Here is an 18,973-nt window from a genome sequence, read left to right on the forward strand (position 1 = left end):
TCATTTTACTTGAATCTTTCTAGCCCCCGAGAGAGTAAGCCTTGCTGGGGACTAGGAAACTAGCCCTGTCCAAATCAAGGGATTCAAATGCCTCCTAAACTTGTAAATGGCTGAAGCCAAATGCAGACTTTGTGGGTCTGCCCAGCACCAGGCATATAGAGATGCCCTGGTATGCCAAAGCAAATACAGTAAATAACCCTACTATTTCTACATGGCACTATCATTCCTGATTCCAAAAAAGCTTTTCAAGTGTAATGTGCTTTGCAATACCTGAATGCAGAAACAGCTTTCTGTTCTGCAGTGTTTTGCTAAAAATGTTTCAAAGAGCCCCTAGTTTCTGTGCCTGGGGCTGATACACACTCACTTCCACCAGCAGCCCCTAGGCTCGAGCCCTGATTGAGGAAAAAGCCAATTTGCTGTTCACTGCTTTAACATCAACACAGCAAGAATCAGAGCACTTCTGAAACAACCCCCACGATAGTGTTTGTGACTTGGGCACTTGGGAAATTCACGCCACTTTGAATGATGATGTTTTATTGGGAGAACATCAGAAGTAGCAAGACATCTTATATTGATATATTGGTTCCACTTTGCTAGACATACAGGATCAAAGTCATCCCTGGCAGAACTCCATAACCTTCAACAGATGGGATAAATTTGGCCCCATATGCCCATAGCAGCTGGGGACTACAATTGTTTTCCTATTTTCAGCCATATTTTGAGGATACAGAGCCTGATTTTCTGCATGCAAAGCAACTTGAGATTTTGGCATATGTGCAATATGAGGCAAACAATTTGTATTATCATACATGGGCCTGGTATGATTGTTAGGGTCATCTGCAGCACATACCTAAATTTTAAATTAAACATGTGCTATAAATAGCCTGGGAAGAATCAAGCTAGAGATTATTTTATCAGACACTCAGCAATCTGTTTGACTGCCTGTCCTGCTCACTAGACACAGCATCAGAGTCCCTTTTAAATGTAAAATTATGTTTTCTTTACGTAGCTTCCCTTATCATCTATTGTATTCATATAGAGAGAAGCAGTTCGTAAATATCATTTCACATTCCAAACTATTTACTATAGGCAACTACATCATTGCTTTGTTCACATAAATTTACATAAATCCTTATTAGATTGTTTTATCTTAGGAACTTTATTTTGCTCTCAGAGCACGAATAAAATGCATGCATAAACCAGAATATTTTAGAGGGAGTTATTCCTGAATTGTTTATGAGACAGTAGACATTTCCACCTAATTTTTCATTCATAATGTAATTTCTTTAGTTTTCTCTGTATAGTTAAAAACTGCACATCTAATTTGCTGGGGTTTCCCTGGAAGCGCGCAATAGAATAGATGGCTGTGCTGCAATCTGTTCATCCATCAGCCAGTGCTTCCTTTGACTCACTCCACATTCTGCTCAAAACACTTGGTGGGAAAGGCCAGGAACAACAGTAAGTCCCACTTGCTGCTTGACGTGATCGTATTAGGAGTAAACTGTTGTTGTTAACCAAAACTTGCAAATGAAGTCACTGGAAAATAAATCTATTTCTAGTAAACATTTCTGTGTTTGGATTAATTGAACAGAGCTCTCAGAGTCCTTGCTAGCTCAGATTTACAGCACAGCACCCACCCATGCATCTTGTACCGAAAGGCACCGTTCTCGTTAGCTTTACCCAATTACAAACACACACACCATAATTGTGCTGGACTCACGGACCACAGGATGACTGGACCATAAGGATGGCTGGAACAGAAAACCAGTGGCCACAGTCACCCAGTAAGTGCCCCTCAAGCCCAGCACTTCACCTTGCCCAGTCTGAAGGTGCAGCAGACCAGTGCAGCACAGGCTGTCTGTGCCCTGTGCCCCAGGCTCACGTCCACTCACCAGTGCCACAGTGGGAGCTGAACAGCAACCAGCAGCTCTGTAAGAATCCTGTCCTGCTCATCTCCACCCTGTGCCCCAGAGTCAGCCTGCAGGAGCAGCCCCCTGCACAAGCACTGGTTTTGAGAGATCTGGAAGGCCCATGCAGGTCAGCCTAGAGATACTGGGTCTCCACACCAGGCTGCAAGCTCCTGTTAAAAGCCCAGCTGCAGCTTTTCCAGCAATGCTGCCACCACTCCCACAACTCCCTGGTGTGCCACAGGATCTGACACCTCTGCACCACAGCTGTTTTGTGCCACAGACAGGCAGTACACCACAGGTCTGCTGTCACATTTACTCCACCTGCATGTCCTGTCGTAGGCATTGCTGGTATGTCTCAGCTGCCAGCCCATCAGCTACACATCAGTTTAAACAGACATGAAAAATGCAGCAGAAGCAGAGACACAGCTGAGAAGTCTGTATTAGCATTCAATGCAAATACCACCTGCCCTCATGGTGTTTCACTCTTGATTTCAGAGATAAGAAGGAGTTGTGCAAGTTGTTGTAGAACTACATCTGGGTCAAGCTGGGAGTGTGGGAGAGGTTTAGGCCAGAGAATGCTCTCCTTCAGAGAGCATAACTTGGTGTTAGCATAGATAAATGACTCTGCTATTTGGGATAAAGGGTGGAGAGTGACCACAGAGGTTTTTTTAATGGAAAAACCTCTTTCAGGTCCTTGTCTTTCTCCTTCCTGAGCATTCCTGTACTCAGAAACCAGCAGAATTTCATGCAGAGCAGAAGAACCAAATCAAATCTCTTTGCTTTTACTTAATCTAAGTGTACAGCATATCCTTATGGGTCTGACCAGATCAGTTCTCAAACTAGCATATCACAGAAAATTGCATCAAATACAGAGGCTTCCCATCCCACAGCCACGGTAATACCGTGTGAATAGCAAGTAACTGAGTACCGGGAACCCAGTGAAGCTTCAGTAATACAGCCATGGAAGATGGCAATAATTTATCATCTCTGCTGTAGTCTAATCCCAGATGCACCATTTGCTAATTTATTTCCATATGTACCTGGCAGACAGATTAATCAGCCATCTCTCTCTGAAACCTAGATTGCACTTTATCCCTTTAGTAAGCAAGAGAAAATGAATGTACACAGCAAAATAAGAGTCCCTTACAGAGGAGCTTTGTCAACCTTTACAGCTTGTGGTTTCCTTTTTCAGCTTAACAATGGCTTTTCAAAAATCTAACACCCAAATCTACTTCCACATCAGTGCACTCCTCCATCTAGAGAAGCCTCTTTGCTAACGCTGGTGAAAATGAAGGCCGAGACAGAGAAGGCACATTCCTTAGATCTCTAGACTCAGCTGGAGACAGCAATATTGCCCAAGGAGAGGGCAGCAGCCCTGCACTAGAGCCAGGGCCATCCCACAGACAGCAGTAACTCCTCTGAGCCAAGGAGGCTGTTTCTCTGCCACGGTTTGCAGAGTAGCAAAATCAAGATAATAATATTTTACAAAACATTTTGAGCTCTACTGAACTAATTACTATTATCAGCAGTAATGTGCTTCTGATACACTTAGCTCTTCTTCTGGAAAACTCCACAAAGGGGCCGCACTTGCTGGAGCCGAGCAGCTGTTAGCACTTCAGTGATGTTATTGGTAATAAATACAGCGTCAATTCTACGCCTGGTGCCCTTTAAGGATCTGTTTGCAATCCACTCTTTATTTTGATTATAAGACATTATCTGCATTAAACATAATTAGTCATATTATATCATTTGCCAATCTAAGTGCAGTCACTTGATGAGGCAAGATGGAGCTGAATGAAGGCACAGCACAGCCTGAAGCCCAAGGAAATGAAGGGAGTGGGAACTGGCACAGACCCAGGCAGGACATGGGCTCAGGCATCCCCTGGCCACAGGGTTTTTGTGAGAAGGCTGTCACTTGCATAGCCCTGCTGTGATTCTTCCTTGTGTCGGAGTCTGAGCAGGCACATGTAAAATGTCATTAGCAAACCATGGAAGAGTAATAAAATGATTGCTGAAAATGAAATTATTTATGAGCTTCAGTACCCTCGTAACAGTTATAATAATCAAAATACATAAATATTTGGATATGCTAGTGACAGATGGCGTATACTGGAATAATCATACAGAATATGTCAGCTTTCAGAATCAGCTTATTCCAGAGCTGGCATGTTTCAGGGCTTTCTGCTACTAAAATAAGCACCTGGTATTTGATCCTCCAAAAATGTATTTTCACAAACACATGGGTGTCTTTTGATAGAAAAGCTATTGAGCCTGTCACCATCCACACACAGTACCCAAGTAACAGTGCGCTGCCATCAGCTTCCTCTGCTCTGCCTGCCTGTCGGCTGCAGAGGCAGTGGAGGCCTGGTCTCCTCAGAGCTGGGCTTGTCAGGACAGAGTGACAGTGCCTTGCCAAAGTGTGTCCATGCTCTGGGCTTGATCCACACACTGCCAGCGAGACAAACTGCTCCACTGGCAGCCCAGGAAGAACAACCCGACTTCTCTTGCCTACACTCCCGTGTCGGCAAGTTTGAAAAAATCCGGGCTTTTGGAGAGCTCTGGTTGGAAATTAATGTTCATTAATAATGATTAAAACAATTAGTGTGGACAAATATGTTTATTGTGTTGGGCATCAATGAAGCAGTAGCGTGTGCCCTGGACTAAAAAACCCACAGGGAGGTAAGAGCCGCAGGTGAAGGGACACAGAAGAGCAAAGGCCATGTCCACGTGCTGCTCCTCCTGCCCCACAGCCAGGACAGTGTGGAACAGGCTGCCAGGCACAAGGGAATGCGGACACTGTGCCTGCACCCCCTCAGGGCTATTATCAAATGGCAGCCTCCTTCCTCCCTGCAGGAAACCCTTCCTCACCCAGTGTCTGAGCCACCACTGGCCCAGGACTTCTGCAGGCCACAGCCTCCCCTCAGTGACCCTGAACCACAATGACCCTGAACCACTTTGGCCATGGGCCCCCCAGGCAGTGACTCCTCTCCAGGAATAACAGTATTTCCAGAAAGCTGCTCACAGCTCCACACAACAGGGTGCTTCAGCAGACAGTAAACAGACAAATTTTAAAGATTAATAGGCATTCATTTATTATGTTACACTCTCCAGTTTTCCCAGACAATCAAATTGGTAAATTAGAGCCATAATTTTCCACCAATTAATACCAGATGTGACACATTTTGACATTAAAAGAGTAAATATAAGAGAACTGTCAAATACTTCACATTCCTAATGTAATACTCTCTGAATAGAAAACCTAAAATCCTCATGCCTCAGACTTATTCTGAAATACAGACACAAAGGATGCTGATGTTTCCACTACTGCACGTTCACAGGCTGCGCACTGTCCCCTTGACAGCTGCTAACACCTTTCCCAAATGCATACTGACTAAAAAGCCCAACCCCAAAGCAGTATTTATACCTGTAATCCAGCACAGGACATACTGTCACAACATCAGAGGAGATACCAATAAAAAGCAAGAGAAAATGCCAAAGACAAATGGGAATTATTGCATGTTTTCAGTGCAGTACAGACAAGGGTAGTAAGCAAAGCTTTTAGAAAAGAAAATGAAATATAAAAATCTTGTTTTAGTGCTTCTCTTTTCCAACAGTTTCTACACAAGGACATTCCAGCATCAGTTCCAGGCCAGCCTGCAGAATGCCACAGTCCCAGAATCACACAGGCTCTCTGTTAATACAGCTGACCAGAGCAACCAGGTCAAGGGGACTTGCTTGGCATACCTGGACTGGGGTACAAACATGTTCTCTGTGGCCCTTTTGGTTCCCTCAGGCTGGCTGTACCCTACTCCTCAGGACCTAGAAGTGCTGCCAGCACTGTTCTGGTACCCAGAGAGGAGAGACATGAAGCTCTGGGAGAAATTAAAGCTCATCTCCTTTAAACTCGGATCAGCTACAGTTTTGGGGAGGTGGGAACATACCATAGAACAGATCCCCTTTGCTTCAATTATCTCCATACTCTCTTTTTCCATATAGTCCCAGTTAGCAAAGATTTTTGATAGGCTGAAGGTGACTATGCAAAGAAGGAAACATCCCCTTCACACACCACATTGCCCCTGCTAGGCCCTCAAGCAAACCTCCCTATGAATTTTCCCCCTTCACACCACAGAGATGAACAGGGATCATACAGTCTATCATCAGTGTCACAGAGCCCACACTCTCTCAGCTGTCTGCCACAAATTCCAGCCGACTCTTCCCAAATGCACCCAGCAACAATTTCTGCAGACTGCAGGTTTCACTACACCTTAAAATAAAAAGGGATTGAAAACAGGAGGATGCCTAGAAACAAGAGGTCTTTTCCATTGGTGGTTGCTTTCCAACCTGAGGAAGCAGGCAAAGATCCACCATAATTATATCCCGTTGGCAAAGGCATTGCAGGGAAAGGGAGCCGGGTGAAAATCACTCTCCCTCTGGTAGCGCCCCGTGCTCCCAAGGAACTGGCTTCCCACGCACAACCATATGGCACAGTTTGCCAGCACAGCCAGGGAGCTGACAGCTTTCCTAGTGGCCAGAACATAACCAGCCAAAGCTGCTACTCAAATCAAAAGTTTTTTCCTTGATTAGACGACATGGGCTTTGATGCATTTTGACCCAGATTAACTGGCTTCATCAGATTCCAGAAACAAAGCTGGACTGGAAAGGGGCTCAGTTAAAATTGCAGCAACACTAGCAGGAATCTGCAGAAGGGTCCCAGAAGGGTTTTGGATCCAAAGCAGACAGTGCAAAGCTGCAGTCAGCTGGCACAGGGAAGGACCAGTCCAACTGGCCCTACAACATTCATGATGGGATGAAATACAACCCAAGGCTCCAGAGTGATTACACAGCCTGCCCCAGCCTCTGTAGACACTTTCCTGGAAAGATATGAGACTAGGGCTTGAAGCAGAATTGGACCTCAGGCAGGAATATCCCCCTTCCAGTCTTTTCCCATAAATAGGCAGTGGGGGGCAAAGGGGAATGGACTTCAAATAGTTTTGCAAGAGGAAGCCAGATGAAAGCAAATCAGCTACAACTGAGAAAATCCAATCTACTTAACTGTCCTGCACAGAACTAATTTTGCCTGGTGCAGCTGTGACCTTGACAAACATCAGGTCAGCAGTAGCCTCACTATCTCCAAATGAAGGTAGAAGACAGTTGTCCCTGAGGAGGCCTCCCCAATGTCAGAGAGAAAAGAGCTCTTTTATAAGACACAGTCTCTGGATCAAGAGGCATGTTACAGAAAGATTACACTGCAAATCTAATTCCCTATCCCTTATGCTCAACAATCTGATACATGAACCTGCCTTTCATCAAAGAGCTGGTGATTGCAGTATTGGGCAATCTGAGCAATGGCTAGGGGATGGGGTTGCCAGCTGTGTTGGCCAGCTCAGGCACAGGTGGCTGGCCACACCAGCTCCTCCTGGTAAGGAGTCCTTACACACACGTTCATCCAGCTACACGTTGCAGCACATCTGGTCAGTGAGTTTTATAAAGGGTCCTAACATTTTCATAGTGCCGGGACAAACCATCTCCTGGTCATCTTGTCTCCAGTTTTTTGCAGAATGCCCATCAGATCTGACCACTCTCAGTCTTTAATGTTCAAACTGACTTTTGACAGCCTCATTCACTCCTCCCATATAAGGCAACACAGCAGAGGCCAGAAAGAGTCATCTTTGTTAACGCTTTCCACCCAAAAGGCAGGCACATACAAAAGGTAGCTGTGCAAGTCCCACCTGCACAAGGCAGAGGTCCTGGCCAAGGGAGCCAAGTGACTTGTACCAGAATATGCTGGCCAGTCAGTGCTGCCCCACGGAGGATGTGTTATTAACACATGCTACTGGCGTCACCCCTCACCTTCCAACAGGCACCATGTAGGGCTAGGTGGTGAGGCTGTAAGGCTTGCACTTCTAAGCTCAAGAGCCAGAAGAAAAAATTCTTTCATAATTTTAAATCAGGAATAAGCTCAAAACAACGCAATATAGAAACATTGCTTTGAAATCAGAATCAGGAACATTAGCTACAAGAAGTTCCTTTAAAGCCATCAGAGCACATGGCCTAAAAAATGTTTAATGGCCATATTTTCCCTGTAGGAGTGATCTCAGAGTGCACAGAAACTACCTGTGTCAAAGACCAATGGTTTTCAACCAGTGAAAATACTATTATATACTGTGAACCCCATTTAAGTATCCACAAATAGTAATGGGAGGAGTAAACCTCTTGTCAGGAGGTGTAAGTTTGCTATACGAGGAACCCTCATCACCAGTAAAAATTATTAAGTGGTCTGCAGAGGAAAGAGGTGAAAAACCACTGCTGGAGATGTCTCTAATTGGCTATGGGACAGAGACTGACACAATATCTGCAGCTGAAAAATTATTTGGGATGTTGATAAAATAATTTGGCCAAAGGGAGAAACATGCCAAAAAAGTTTCATCTTATTTTATTCCTTCAGTTCCCGTCACTTGAATAGAAATAAAAAGAGTTGATCACACGCTTCACACCTGCACAGCACATGTAAGCACAGTGCTCACCACCAGCAGTGCTAGGGACAGCCATGACCTTTTTTGTTATCACAATTCATTCTTATTGCACCATTTGTTACCATATGCTCTTTTTGCAGGAGCTTGCACTCATGCTCTCTGAACATGAACCCCAGACTGCCATCCTGAGTGAGCAGGGCACCTCCAAATCACGGATGTCCTGGATTTGCCAAGAGATGCCTGCTAACGGATGGCTGGAGGTGAAAGCTGAATGGATTAAAACTAGCACTAATTCAGCAATGGAACAAACTACTACAGGAAGCAGTGATCTACACCTTGTCACCTCTGACATGTCAGGATCCAAATGCAGACAGCATTTAATAAAAGACTAGTTACTGGGTGTACTTCTCATCTGTATTATATAGGGTGTGATGCTCCCTAGCATTTTGAGAGCTTCTCCACTTCAGATCTGGGACTCTGTGACTCCTTGTCCACACACCCAGCAGACTGACTGCAGTGCTTGTTTTATGATATATGAGAGATGTGAACCATTTTGGACTTTTTCCAAAGCAGCGAGCTTTTTTTTCCTCTAGCAATCTCCAGTCTGGAATTCCTCTGCTTCTGTCGGAGGAGCTCTTGGTGACTCACATGTGGATTGGGAGCTTTCTCAGCCCACAGCTGAAGGCAAGGGTGTTAAATATTTAATAAAGAGACAGCTTTTCTCCCAAATGTTTTGGATAAATAGCTGCTAAAAGAAACCAAAATACAAAAGGGTTTTAGCTGCTGGAATAAAAATATCATTTTCCCTTTCCAGCAATCACCAAGCTGCCCTCACTTGGGTTCTCTCCCTGGTGGCCACAGCTGTCCCCAGCTCCCACCACCGGCCCATGCCTGCACTTGGGAGGGAACCACACTTCAGCCTTACCCATCCTGCAGCTAGGCTCAGCTTCAGTCACTCAAACTGCGAGAAGGAGGAACAGTAACAGTAGCAGAAGCTTTAGCTGCAGTCTGAAAGCTGCTCTGGCCTTAGAAGTGTGGTGCTCCTGGCTGGGCACACTAACAGCTGCTAAGCACCAGATATGGTAGCAGTGGCACGGTGTTCACGTAGTTTTACCCTGTAACTGTTGCCACATAGCAAGGCACGGGAGACATGCATCCTCACATGTCTGACTGGTTTTTAATAACAGGAAAGAAGTGAACATTCAAGAATTCCTACTTGTTAATGTCCAATTAAGTATCAGTATTAAGGAAGAAACTGGAGCTTCCTAGGTCCACAGTTTGCAACATCTAATTATCTGCTAACTTTATTCCATGTGAGTATTATGTGACTATGTTCTTTCTTTCCTTTCCATAATTACTACCTAGTAAAAGTACCCCAAGTTGGACTGCAAAAAAAAAAAAAAAAAATGAAAGAAAGGATCAAATTCTTGGATAATGAATTATAAACTCTGTTTGGTATCTGCCTACAGACATGGCAGGATGAAATCCTTATTTAAGCATCAAACAGCATTTATTTAGACATTCTGTTATCTCTGTTGAAGTATCAAAACAGCACATACCATTGTGCTGCTAAACCCTATCAGAGTTCCTGCCATATAGGGGTGATAAGAGGTATAGACACTAGGTTACTGCTCAGCTGAAGGAGAGAAATGTGCTTTCTCTTGGCTGTCCTCTAGTTAAATCCTCTGCTTTCAGCTTGAGGGTACACACAACCATCCTCAGTGTTATGTGCAGCAGCTGATGATGTCCAAGACCCTGGACTTTTTACTAAAAGTCCTGAAGGTGGTTTGCACCAAGCATCCACAGCACCAACTTCTACCTCCCTGGTTCATTTGTTGGGAATGTGAAAACGGATGAATTTCAACTTGTGCAGCCTAGCCTTGTGAGCAAGGAGCTGTCAGCAGGGAACCCTGGGCTTTGGGCTGGACTGTCACTGAAAGGTGCAGCTATAAAGGTTTACCTCTGGCATTTATCATCCGCAGGGTGAGAGGCAGGACTCGTCTGCTTTGGTGAACCTTCTTCCAAGGCAGTGGCACTGCACAGATGCAATCAGCGTGTCCTGCATTGCTCCAAAGCTGTCAACATCTGTCAGGAATAGTAAATTTTATTTTATCTTGTTTGAGTGGAATGGGTTTCCATAAAAAATATGTAAATAATGCTAAGAATAATAAAGAAAATTAGTTTAAACAGCATGGCAGCAATTAGCCACAGTTCTTGCAGGGACTGGACAAGCAGATGCACTCATCTAAACCAAACCCAGCACCACACTGCTACCAGCTGCAGCCCCAGCTCTGCCATCCATGGAAGGAGGGTGAATTGGAGAAGGCTGGCTGTACTGAGTAAACTGAAGGCATGGCTGTACTGAGTAAACAGCAGGACAGGACCCATAAATACAGTAACACTTCCTACTAGAACTCACATTCTATGACTGAGACTGCATACCAACTCAAGCCAAAAAAAAAAAGGCAAAATATGAAGAAACCAACTTGAAAGCTTGTTACTGATACAAACCAAACAGAGGAATAATGACTAACTCAGAAACATCAAGCAGAGGTCAATGTCTGCCTTCCACTGTGCCTCACATAAATACACAGTCCCTTCTACTCGCTTCGATGGCCGCTTCAAACAACTCAAGCTCTTTGAGACACTTCACTAGGCTAAAATCACAAATTCTGATTTTGCTTATGTGCTGCTTCTGCTGCCTAGAGTTTCCATCTTCTTTAAATACAGCATGGAACTACAAGCAGAATGGCAACAGCCTTTCTTGCCCCATGGTGAGCACCAGCACTGAGTGGGTCAGCAAAGATGGTCAGCAGCTCCTAAAAACAGAGATGGGCTCTTGCCCATCAGTAAACAGCCAACAAGAGCTAAATACCTGCAGTTACAGCCTTGGGGACAGCTAACATGACACATACACCTGCAACTCCTTGTATCTGAGGATCTGTATGTATGAATGGTTCACCTTTCTGTAACCTCTCCAAGGACCAAAATAACAAAATTCCCCCTCCCTTCCCCGCCTCCCCACATCTCTAATTTTTGCCCACTTGACTCAGAGAAGGAGACTTTGCTTGCACTATCTTCAAATATTAATAGTGAACTGCCAAGGCACATTTCTTACTGTGATGTACTTGTATAGCTCTGGGTAATTCCCACTGGCATTAATGAGAATGGCTTATATAAATCTCTTTGCCTCATCCCATAATCATGATCATGGCCTTAAAGAGGGCAATATGCAATTCCTGGGTCTCCCCACTACAGGACAGGGTAGTTACCATTTTCAAGTTCTCTGAATTTCACAGGTTAGTCAAGCTACTCCAGTCAAACACCAAGTTAGGGCATTACCCCACACCTGTACCTCTCATGAAGCTAATCTGCAATCACTTTCCTAAGGAAAGTAAAGTATTTTCCTTGCCTGGATGTACAACATTGTCTGAGCCGTTCTGAACAGGTTGTTCTGCTTTGGGAATTTAAATTTCTTCTGGAAGGAAAAGCACAAAAATGCTAGTTTTTGTTTACAGTAACATCTCATAATAGCAGCTACTATTATCATAATTTCATGGCCCCTATTCCCTGCCAGGAGAGCTTAGAGGCCTTTTCTGGTGAGGGGAAATCTTCCATCTCACAGTGACTAGCTTAACTCCAAGTGTTCATCTGAGGGCATTTGGTACCAGCAGGTGAATTCCCAGGTCCTGGGGCCTTGTGGGAGCAGTTGGCTCCTTCCCCACACAGAGAACTTCCTCAAGCCATCCTAGGAAGCCTCTTTGGGGACAAAGTCTCCCCAGTACTACTGGGATGCAGCAGCTCTGCACTGCTAAGCAGATATGTCTGTCTAATTCTGAAACAACTCTATTCTTGCACTGCAACAATGCCAGCTCATCCAAGTCCAATTAAACCCCCCAAGAATGATTCACAGCAAACTGAACCATATTTACTTTCAGTTCATTATCACACTCACAACTGGTAATTTTGGAAATGTTATATTCTGAGTTCAGCAGCAGGCTACAGGCTGCACACCTCTTGCTATGGTATGTGCCTGAGAGAGATGTATTTCTCTTTTCTTCACCCCCCTCCCTGTTCTGCCTCCTTAGAAGGGAATTAAGGCAGCAGAGAACTGTAAAAAGCCCTGATGCTATCCACACCACAATAACCTAAGTAACACACAAACCAGAGGAAAAGCCATCTTTAACCTGCTAGACCAGTCCCAGGATAAATGTTTGCTCTAGGCAAGGACAAGACAAGTAGGTTCTTTAGTATTTTTTGTTTAATATCCTTTTAACGTGAGCCTGGACTGGTGCATAAATGAGCACAACTGCTCAAATGAGTCATACTTCTTTTTTAGGGCCTTGTTCTGGCAAAACTCCCACTGAGCTCAGCAGGGGTTTGGCAGAGTGGGAAATGAGGAGCAGCCCAGGACCCAGATCTGTGGGATGGGTACATGAGCACGGGGCAGCATTTCATTAAATTCATCCAAATTCCAAAACCTGTGAATATTTGTAATCTTCACAAATGGCAGAACAATACAATTTAAACCAAAATGCTCAAGACAAAACTGGTGCTGAGATGCCAGATTGCACCATTATCAGTTCTTAAAGCTCACGGTACCTTAAGTGCATTTAAAGGACCATAACTATTACAGCCCAATTACCACTGGAGCCCCAGAGCAGGTGCACTCATCTAAACCAAAGCCTCAGAGAAAGCAATTCAAACTGAAATTGCTACAGGATTTTTGAAGTGTGAAAGGGACTTGTTGGGAGTAATGAAAGGCTCCAGGATGCAAAATAAAAAGGACATATCCTATCCAGACACAGGGGAAAGAAAGCACCATCTCCAGATGCTGGTGGCAGGAGGTGAGCTCCCCAGCAGCTGAGGGGGCACCCACAGAGGGCCAGGGCAGCCAGGCCAGTGGGGTAAGCAGGGGAATCTGTCTGCAGGACCCTGCTTGATACCATGCAGTTATCACAGAGCAATTAATGTGACAATTACTGGCTAATGTGCATGCTATCTCCAGGTAAACCTGGTCTCCATCATAGGATGGCATGGCCAAGGGAAGACCTCAGCAGGCAAAGGAGGGTGGTGGCTGGCAAGGAGATCACAGCCACAGATTTAGGGTAAGACACTTTGGTGAAAGCACCAGGAGGTTTTGGGGAATGCTGTAGCCACCAGCAGAACAAAATACACAGCAATGCTGAGTCACACACTAAACTGGAGTCAAACAGAACCCAAACAACACCCCCCCAGCACAGACAGAAAATAGAATATAACAAAGGAAGGCAATAGAAAGGAACAGGGTTCCCAGGATGTGCTGCAGGTTCAGGGATGCAAACAACCCTAAGCCCACCCTGAGAGATGCTCCTGGTGGCAGATAAAGACGAGAAATGCAGGATTGCTAATTAGATTGTGATACATCTAATCTTTCTTCTATTAAAGAAATACTGTTGTGGGATGGTCTCAGGCTCTCGCTACCTCTGAAGGAAAAAAAGCCATGCAAGTCAGAAGTCTTGCAGTTCCAAGGCTGTACCGAGGAGACTGTGCTTGAATTCCAGGGTCCAGCCAGCAGGGAAGGGCTCCCAGGAGCAGAGGAGCAGCAAGGTGGTATCCATCAGGATTCTGGGGCATTGCACACCAAATGTTCTCTGCTTTGGGTCACACCACAGGAACTAGGGCCTTGGTCCCCTCCCCTGCCCCAGGAGCCACAGCTAGGAAAGCAAGCCAAAGAAAACACAGCTAAAACCGACATTTCACATATTTCTCCCCTTTTCAAGAGCCTGTGACATGCTATCTTGGGATTTTCACAGTCCACGATGATGTCTGGGCACTCCAGCTTAATCCCAAAGGTCAAAAAGAAACTTAAACATTGGAATAAATAAATAGCAATGCTACCCTGCAGAGAGTATTAAAGCATTAATTTCAACTGACAGATGGCATGGAGGGAGAAGGGCTGGAAGAGTGGAACCAGAAGCCTGATGTGAATTCTTGACCCTGGTATTCCTATACAGTAAAGTATTTTCCCCCTCATTAAAAATGAAGAATAAATAAATAAATAAATAAATAACTAGTAAAATTTTAAAACCAACACAAAAACGCCAAGAAAACAAACAAATGAAAAAAAAAAAAACCCAAACCCTACAACCCACCCCGAAAACATAAAAACCCAAACAAACAAACAAACCCACAAAGAAGCCCAAAACCCACCATGCAGCTTCCATTTTGCAGCAGTAACAAGGCCAGAAAAGTGGTAGCACTGACGAGCAGGAGCCCAAGGTTTGCCACAGCTGATAAAGATCTCTCAGAAGAGGCGCTGCCACGGTACTTTGTTTCCTACTGCCCAAACCCACCCAAAAGGCCCCGCTGTGTTCTGCCAGCCCTGCACCCCTGGCAGTGCCAGGCTCCAGGGAGGAATGCCAGGGCCCAAGGCACTGAGCAGGGAGGGGCACCTCACCCAGCATCATCTCTTTCTCCCAGGGATCAGCTGAGTTCATGTGCCAACTAACCAGACAATACACAGCAGCAAGGAATAATTATGGGCACATGCCTAGGTCTCTGACTGCCATAAATTTGTAATTTTTATTGCAGTAATATATCATAAAAGTGATCTGCCTGCAGCTATTCCATATTGTGGCACAATCCCATCAGATCTCAAAACACAAAGGAGACAGCACAGGGCACAAGCAGGAGGTGTGTCCTGCCTCCAGCACTCCCCCCCATGCCAGCCTCAATCCTGCCCCCAAACCCAGGTCAGGGGGATGGCATGCATGAAGATGCACGGCCCAGGGAGGGCCTCTGCCCAAGGCGGCTGCCTCACCCCCTGCAGGCCCTGCTACTCCCATGGCACTGCTTTCCCCTGGTGTCCCACGTCTCCTCCTCCCCCTGCAGCCCCCGGGCCCCGAGAAGACGGGGCAGTGCTCGTGCCAGCCTGGGAGCAGTGGGGAGCCAAAAACTACTTTTGCCAGCACTGCTGAAATAACTGGATTCATCTCTCGGCATATGGTGGTATCTTCAGGGAGAGAGGAAGCCACTGCTGGACTTCCTGCCAAATTCCTCGTATTTTTGGACTATTTACACATTGTGCATCTCAGGTTTCTGTTCTCCCCCTGGCTGCTTGCTGTGCTAGGATGACGCAGCCTGGCCGGAGATACCCAGCCCAGAGCCCTTGCCATGCTCACTACAGACAGCCAGTTTTAGCCATCTCAGCCTACAACAGTTTGCTCCCACATGTATGCAGAACAGCCAACAAAAAATTAACCTTTTTTAATGCATCCATAAAACACCACAGCCTCCCCCTTGAGACCACAACAGAGTTCATGGAGAGTTTAGGAGAGAAAGAGCCCACCACAGAGATGGGTGTCTCATCCCTGTTCAGACATGGCTCTGAAGAACTGTAAAGGACAAAAGCACGAAAGCACAGATAATATTTTCAGCACAGGAAAGATGCTTTCCAAGAGGTGCCAGCTTCACTTTTTAAGTGAGCAGGGAAAATCTACAAGCCAAATGACCTCTGGTGCTGGATTGTCCCCACTTCCACTAAAAAAATGTACCACCTTTGGTCTCAGAAAGGAAGCAGAAAAAACCCTACAAAACTGAGCGGACAAACTCACTGATTGCTTGCACCCACAGGCTGGGGAACCAGAAGAGATTTCTTACAGATCCTAACTTCAACTGGGGCTTCACCAGAAGAAGGACTCGCCAAGCCCTGGTGGTAGCTCATGCCCCAGCAGGAAGAGGCTGTGCACAGCCAGAAGGCAGCCTAAAGGAGCTGCAGCTGACACCAACCAGGAGGAAGGCTCAGCTTCAGCAACACAACCTTTAACTTCCTCTGAGGTGATGTTCACACACAGAGATTGGTTATACTGTGAAATTACTCTTCCCTCCCAACTTGCAGCCCTGTGTTGAAACACAAATATTGAAAATAACACTCTGAAATGCTCAAAACCTCAAGCAAGGCACCAGCAGCCTTCAGCATCATCAGATGAAGAACCATGACCACAGGTTGCTCCACTGGAAGACAAGAAGAAGCCAGCAAGCACCTGGCACCCAGAGGCACCTCCTCGACCCAAAGCTCCTGCGTGAGCTGCCCTCAGCCACGGACTCCATCTGCCCATCCTCAGGAGCCAGATCTGTTCCAGAGCCACAGTTTCAGACATGAAGACATCACAGCTTAGCACCTTCCAGACAAAATGAACACTGCCATGTTGATGTAACCATTGGCAAGCACAACTACACTTACTCTGAACTGAAAAAAATCACTTGCATTCCCAAACTGAAGCCAAGAGCAATTTTGCCAATATATCCAGAACAGGGATAGTCTTATGTCTCCCAAATATTTCCACAAGATATTATGGAGGGGTTGAATCTCTATTAATGTGCGACAACAGCATAAAAATATGATAAAAAACCCATATGTATCTTCTCAATAGTACATTTTTGAAAAGAAGCCAGCTGGCATAGAAATAGGTGATGTATTGAACAGGTTACAAACAAATACATGTTCTAACAAAAATGTTTGCAACTTTTTCCATTGAGCAGTTAAAATATATTGACAGCAATAATTACAATGTTCTTTGAATACTCAACAAAGAGATGGCGGCATTTCAAATAACCCACTTTCCAAAGACTTCATAGAATTCTGTGTGCCAGTAAGATATGTTGGAGCAACAACTACATATTTTTCCATATACATACACTTACAATAAGTATGTATTAATTTATATTCATAAATACATATACTTTATAAATGTATTTTATATACACATAAAATACACAGATATAGAAACAAGTCTTATTTAAAATTAAGAAGCAGAATTCTATAATGTCATAAATAAAACAAACTGCAGATGAAGTTTAAAAGTCATTAATCTGCCTGATGTAAGAATGGGAAATACTTCTGCTCCAGGCCTTTCTTTTGCATTAAAATCTGCACATGGTCTGTGGTATCAGTTTGGTTTAAATTTTCACTAATTGTTTTCATAAATAGCATTTCACTCTTGCTATCACAATCTGAAGATCAAGCTGGCTGACAAAGGTGATGAGAAGTTATAGAAGAGCTGTCCCAAGCTTCTTTCAGCAGGGTGGTGGTGGAGACTGCAAAGCTCCATGAAGCCTCAACATTCACAGGGCAGCTGGTATAGTTCAGTTGATAGATTACCCTTCTTTATGTATTTCCTTTCATTTCAGTTACAGCCCAGAATAAAGTGTCTTTTCCAACACAAAATCTTCTAAATCACCAGAGGGAATTCCAGCAAAACAACCTTTTTTTTTTTTTTTTTCCTAGACATGCTTTTCCTCATCCACACTTCACAGTAATCCTCAGCTTCCCAAAGAGAATCAAATGTTATTCTTAGGAGTCTTCACGTTCTGATCCCTCTTTCCATCACAGACCCACTCTGTCCCAGTTCTCCCTGTTCCCTCTCTCCTCCGGAGGCTGAGTGAGGAATGAAAGGGACAGGGCAGCTTCAGCCTCCAGCCAGTCACAGCATCTAGATCCCCATCCATGCAGATCTAACACTCTCCCATCTACATCGGGACACAGCTCCTTGCATCCACCCCCGGCAGGATGGTGGAGATTTCAGACATGCACTGACTAGCAAAGAGGGATGGCTACCAGGAAACACACAGATGAAATGCAAAACTTCCCCCTACCCGGGTTTAATTCCAACCTCTGCAACATCCTACAGCCAAGAGAAATAACCCAGAAACTGCTCAATTCTAGCATGGGTACTACAGACTTCTCTGAGGCAGGGGAAATGAATTAGGCAGTGCCTCTTTCTCTGCCTTGCCACAGCTCTCTATGGATGCTCATGAGAATCTGCAAATGATTCAGACAGCAGCATTCACCAACAAGATCAGCTCAGCCAATTATTCCCATACTTATCTACTAAATTTAAGAAACCCCTGAGAAGCTGAGCCTTTCACAGACTGGAAGATGACATTAATTCACCAAGTAAGAAAAGCTTTTAGGAAAATCTTGCCACAGAGTTCTTGCTTGAACCCTCACTGGAGACAGACTGGGCTCCACCAGCAAGAGCAGAATCCTAGCAGACCTGTCTATTTTCCACTGTGAGCATGGCACAATTAGCAGCATTAATGGACAGACTGTTCATTTAATTCAGTTTTTTGTTCCACAAATAAAGTCCTCTGTCTGTTTTTTATTTGGTTTTATAAATTAACCTCTTTCTTTTCTCATTAAGTAAACAATGAATGAAGGATTACTCTGTGGGAAAGATGCAAGTGCAAAGGGCAGCGGTTTTATACTGCTGCAGCTATTTCCTTTCATGCTTCCAAATAACTCTGCTCTAGAAGGCAGAAAATCATTGAGGTCTAATCATTTATTTAGTAAGATACACTGTTTTCTTTAGCTTAGGCAAACTTGTGGCTGGAAAGCTATGCTGAAAGTTGGTCTGTTAGTGAATGGCCCCGGTCCTGCACGCAGTGATGGAGAAGCTGTGTGCGTGCCCTGGACATCAAGCAGCACGGGGAAGGACACACCACGGCCTGGTGCACTTTGTTGTCTGGGCCTGAAGTTGCTGTCAGTCTCATCACAGGGTTTTCCATCTTCCCTGCACCTCTGGTACCAGGCAGTCACACAGCTGAGGA

General features: G+C 44.9%; 1 protein-coding gene across 1 annotated transcript in view; it reads right to left on the reverse strand.

Annotated features, from left to right (window-relative positions):
• FOXN3 (forkhead box N3) overlaps window positions 1-18,973 on the reverse strand; it is a 204,636-nt gene that overhangs the window by 156,440 nt on the left and 29,223 nt on the right. The window contains exon 3 of the mRNA XM_058806241.1: window positions 10,344-10,468. The gene's annotated coding sequence lies outside the window, so the exon portion shown is untranslated. The remainder of the gene's footprint in view (window positions 1-10,343; window positions 10,469-18,973) is intronic.

The sequence above is a fragment of the Ammospiza caudacuta genome, chromosome 6, assembly GCF_027887145.1.
Source record: "Ammospiza caudacuta isolate bAmmCau1 chromosome 6, bAmmCau1.pri, whole genome shotgun sequence".
Classification (NCBI taxonomy): Eukaryota; Metazoa; Chordata; class Aves; order Passeriformes; family Passerellidae; genus Ammospiza; species Ammospiza caudacuta.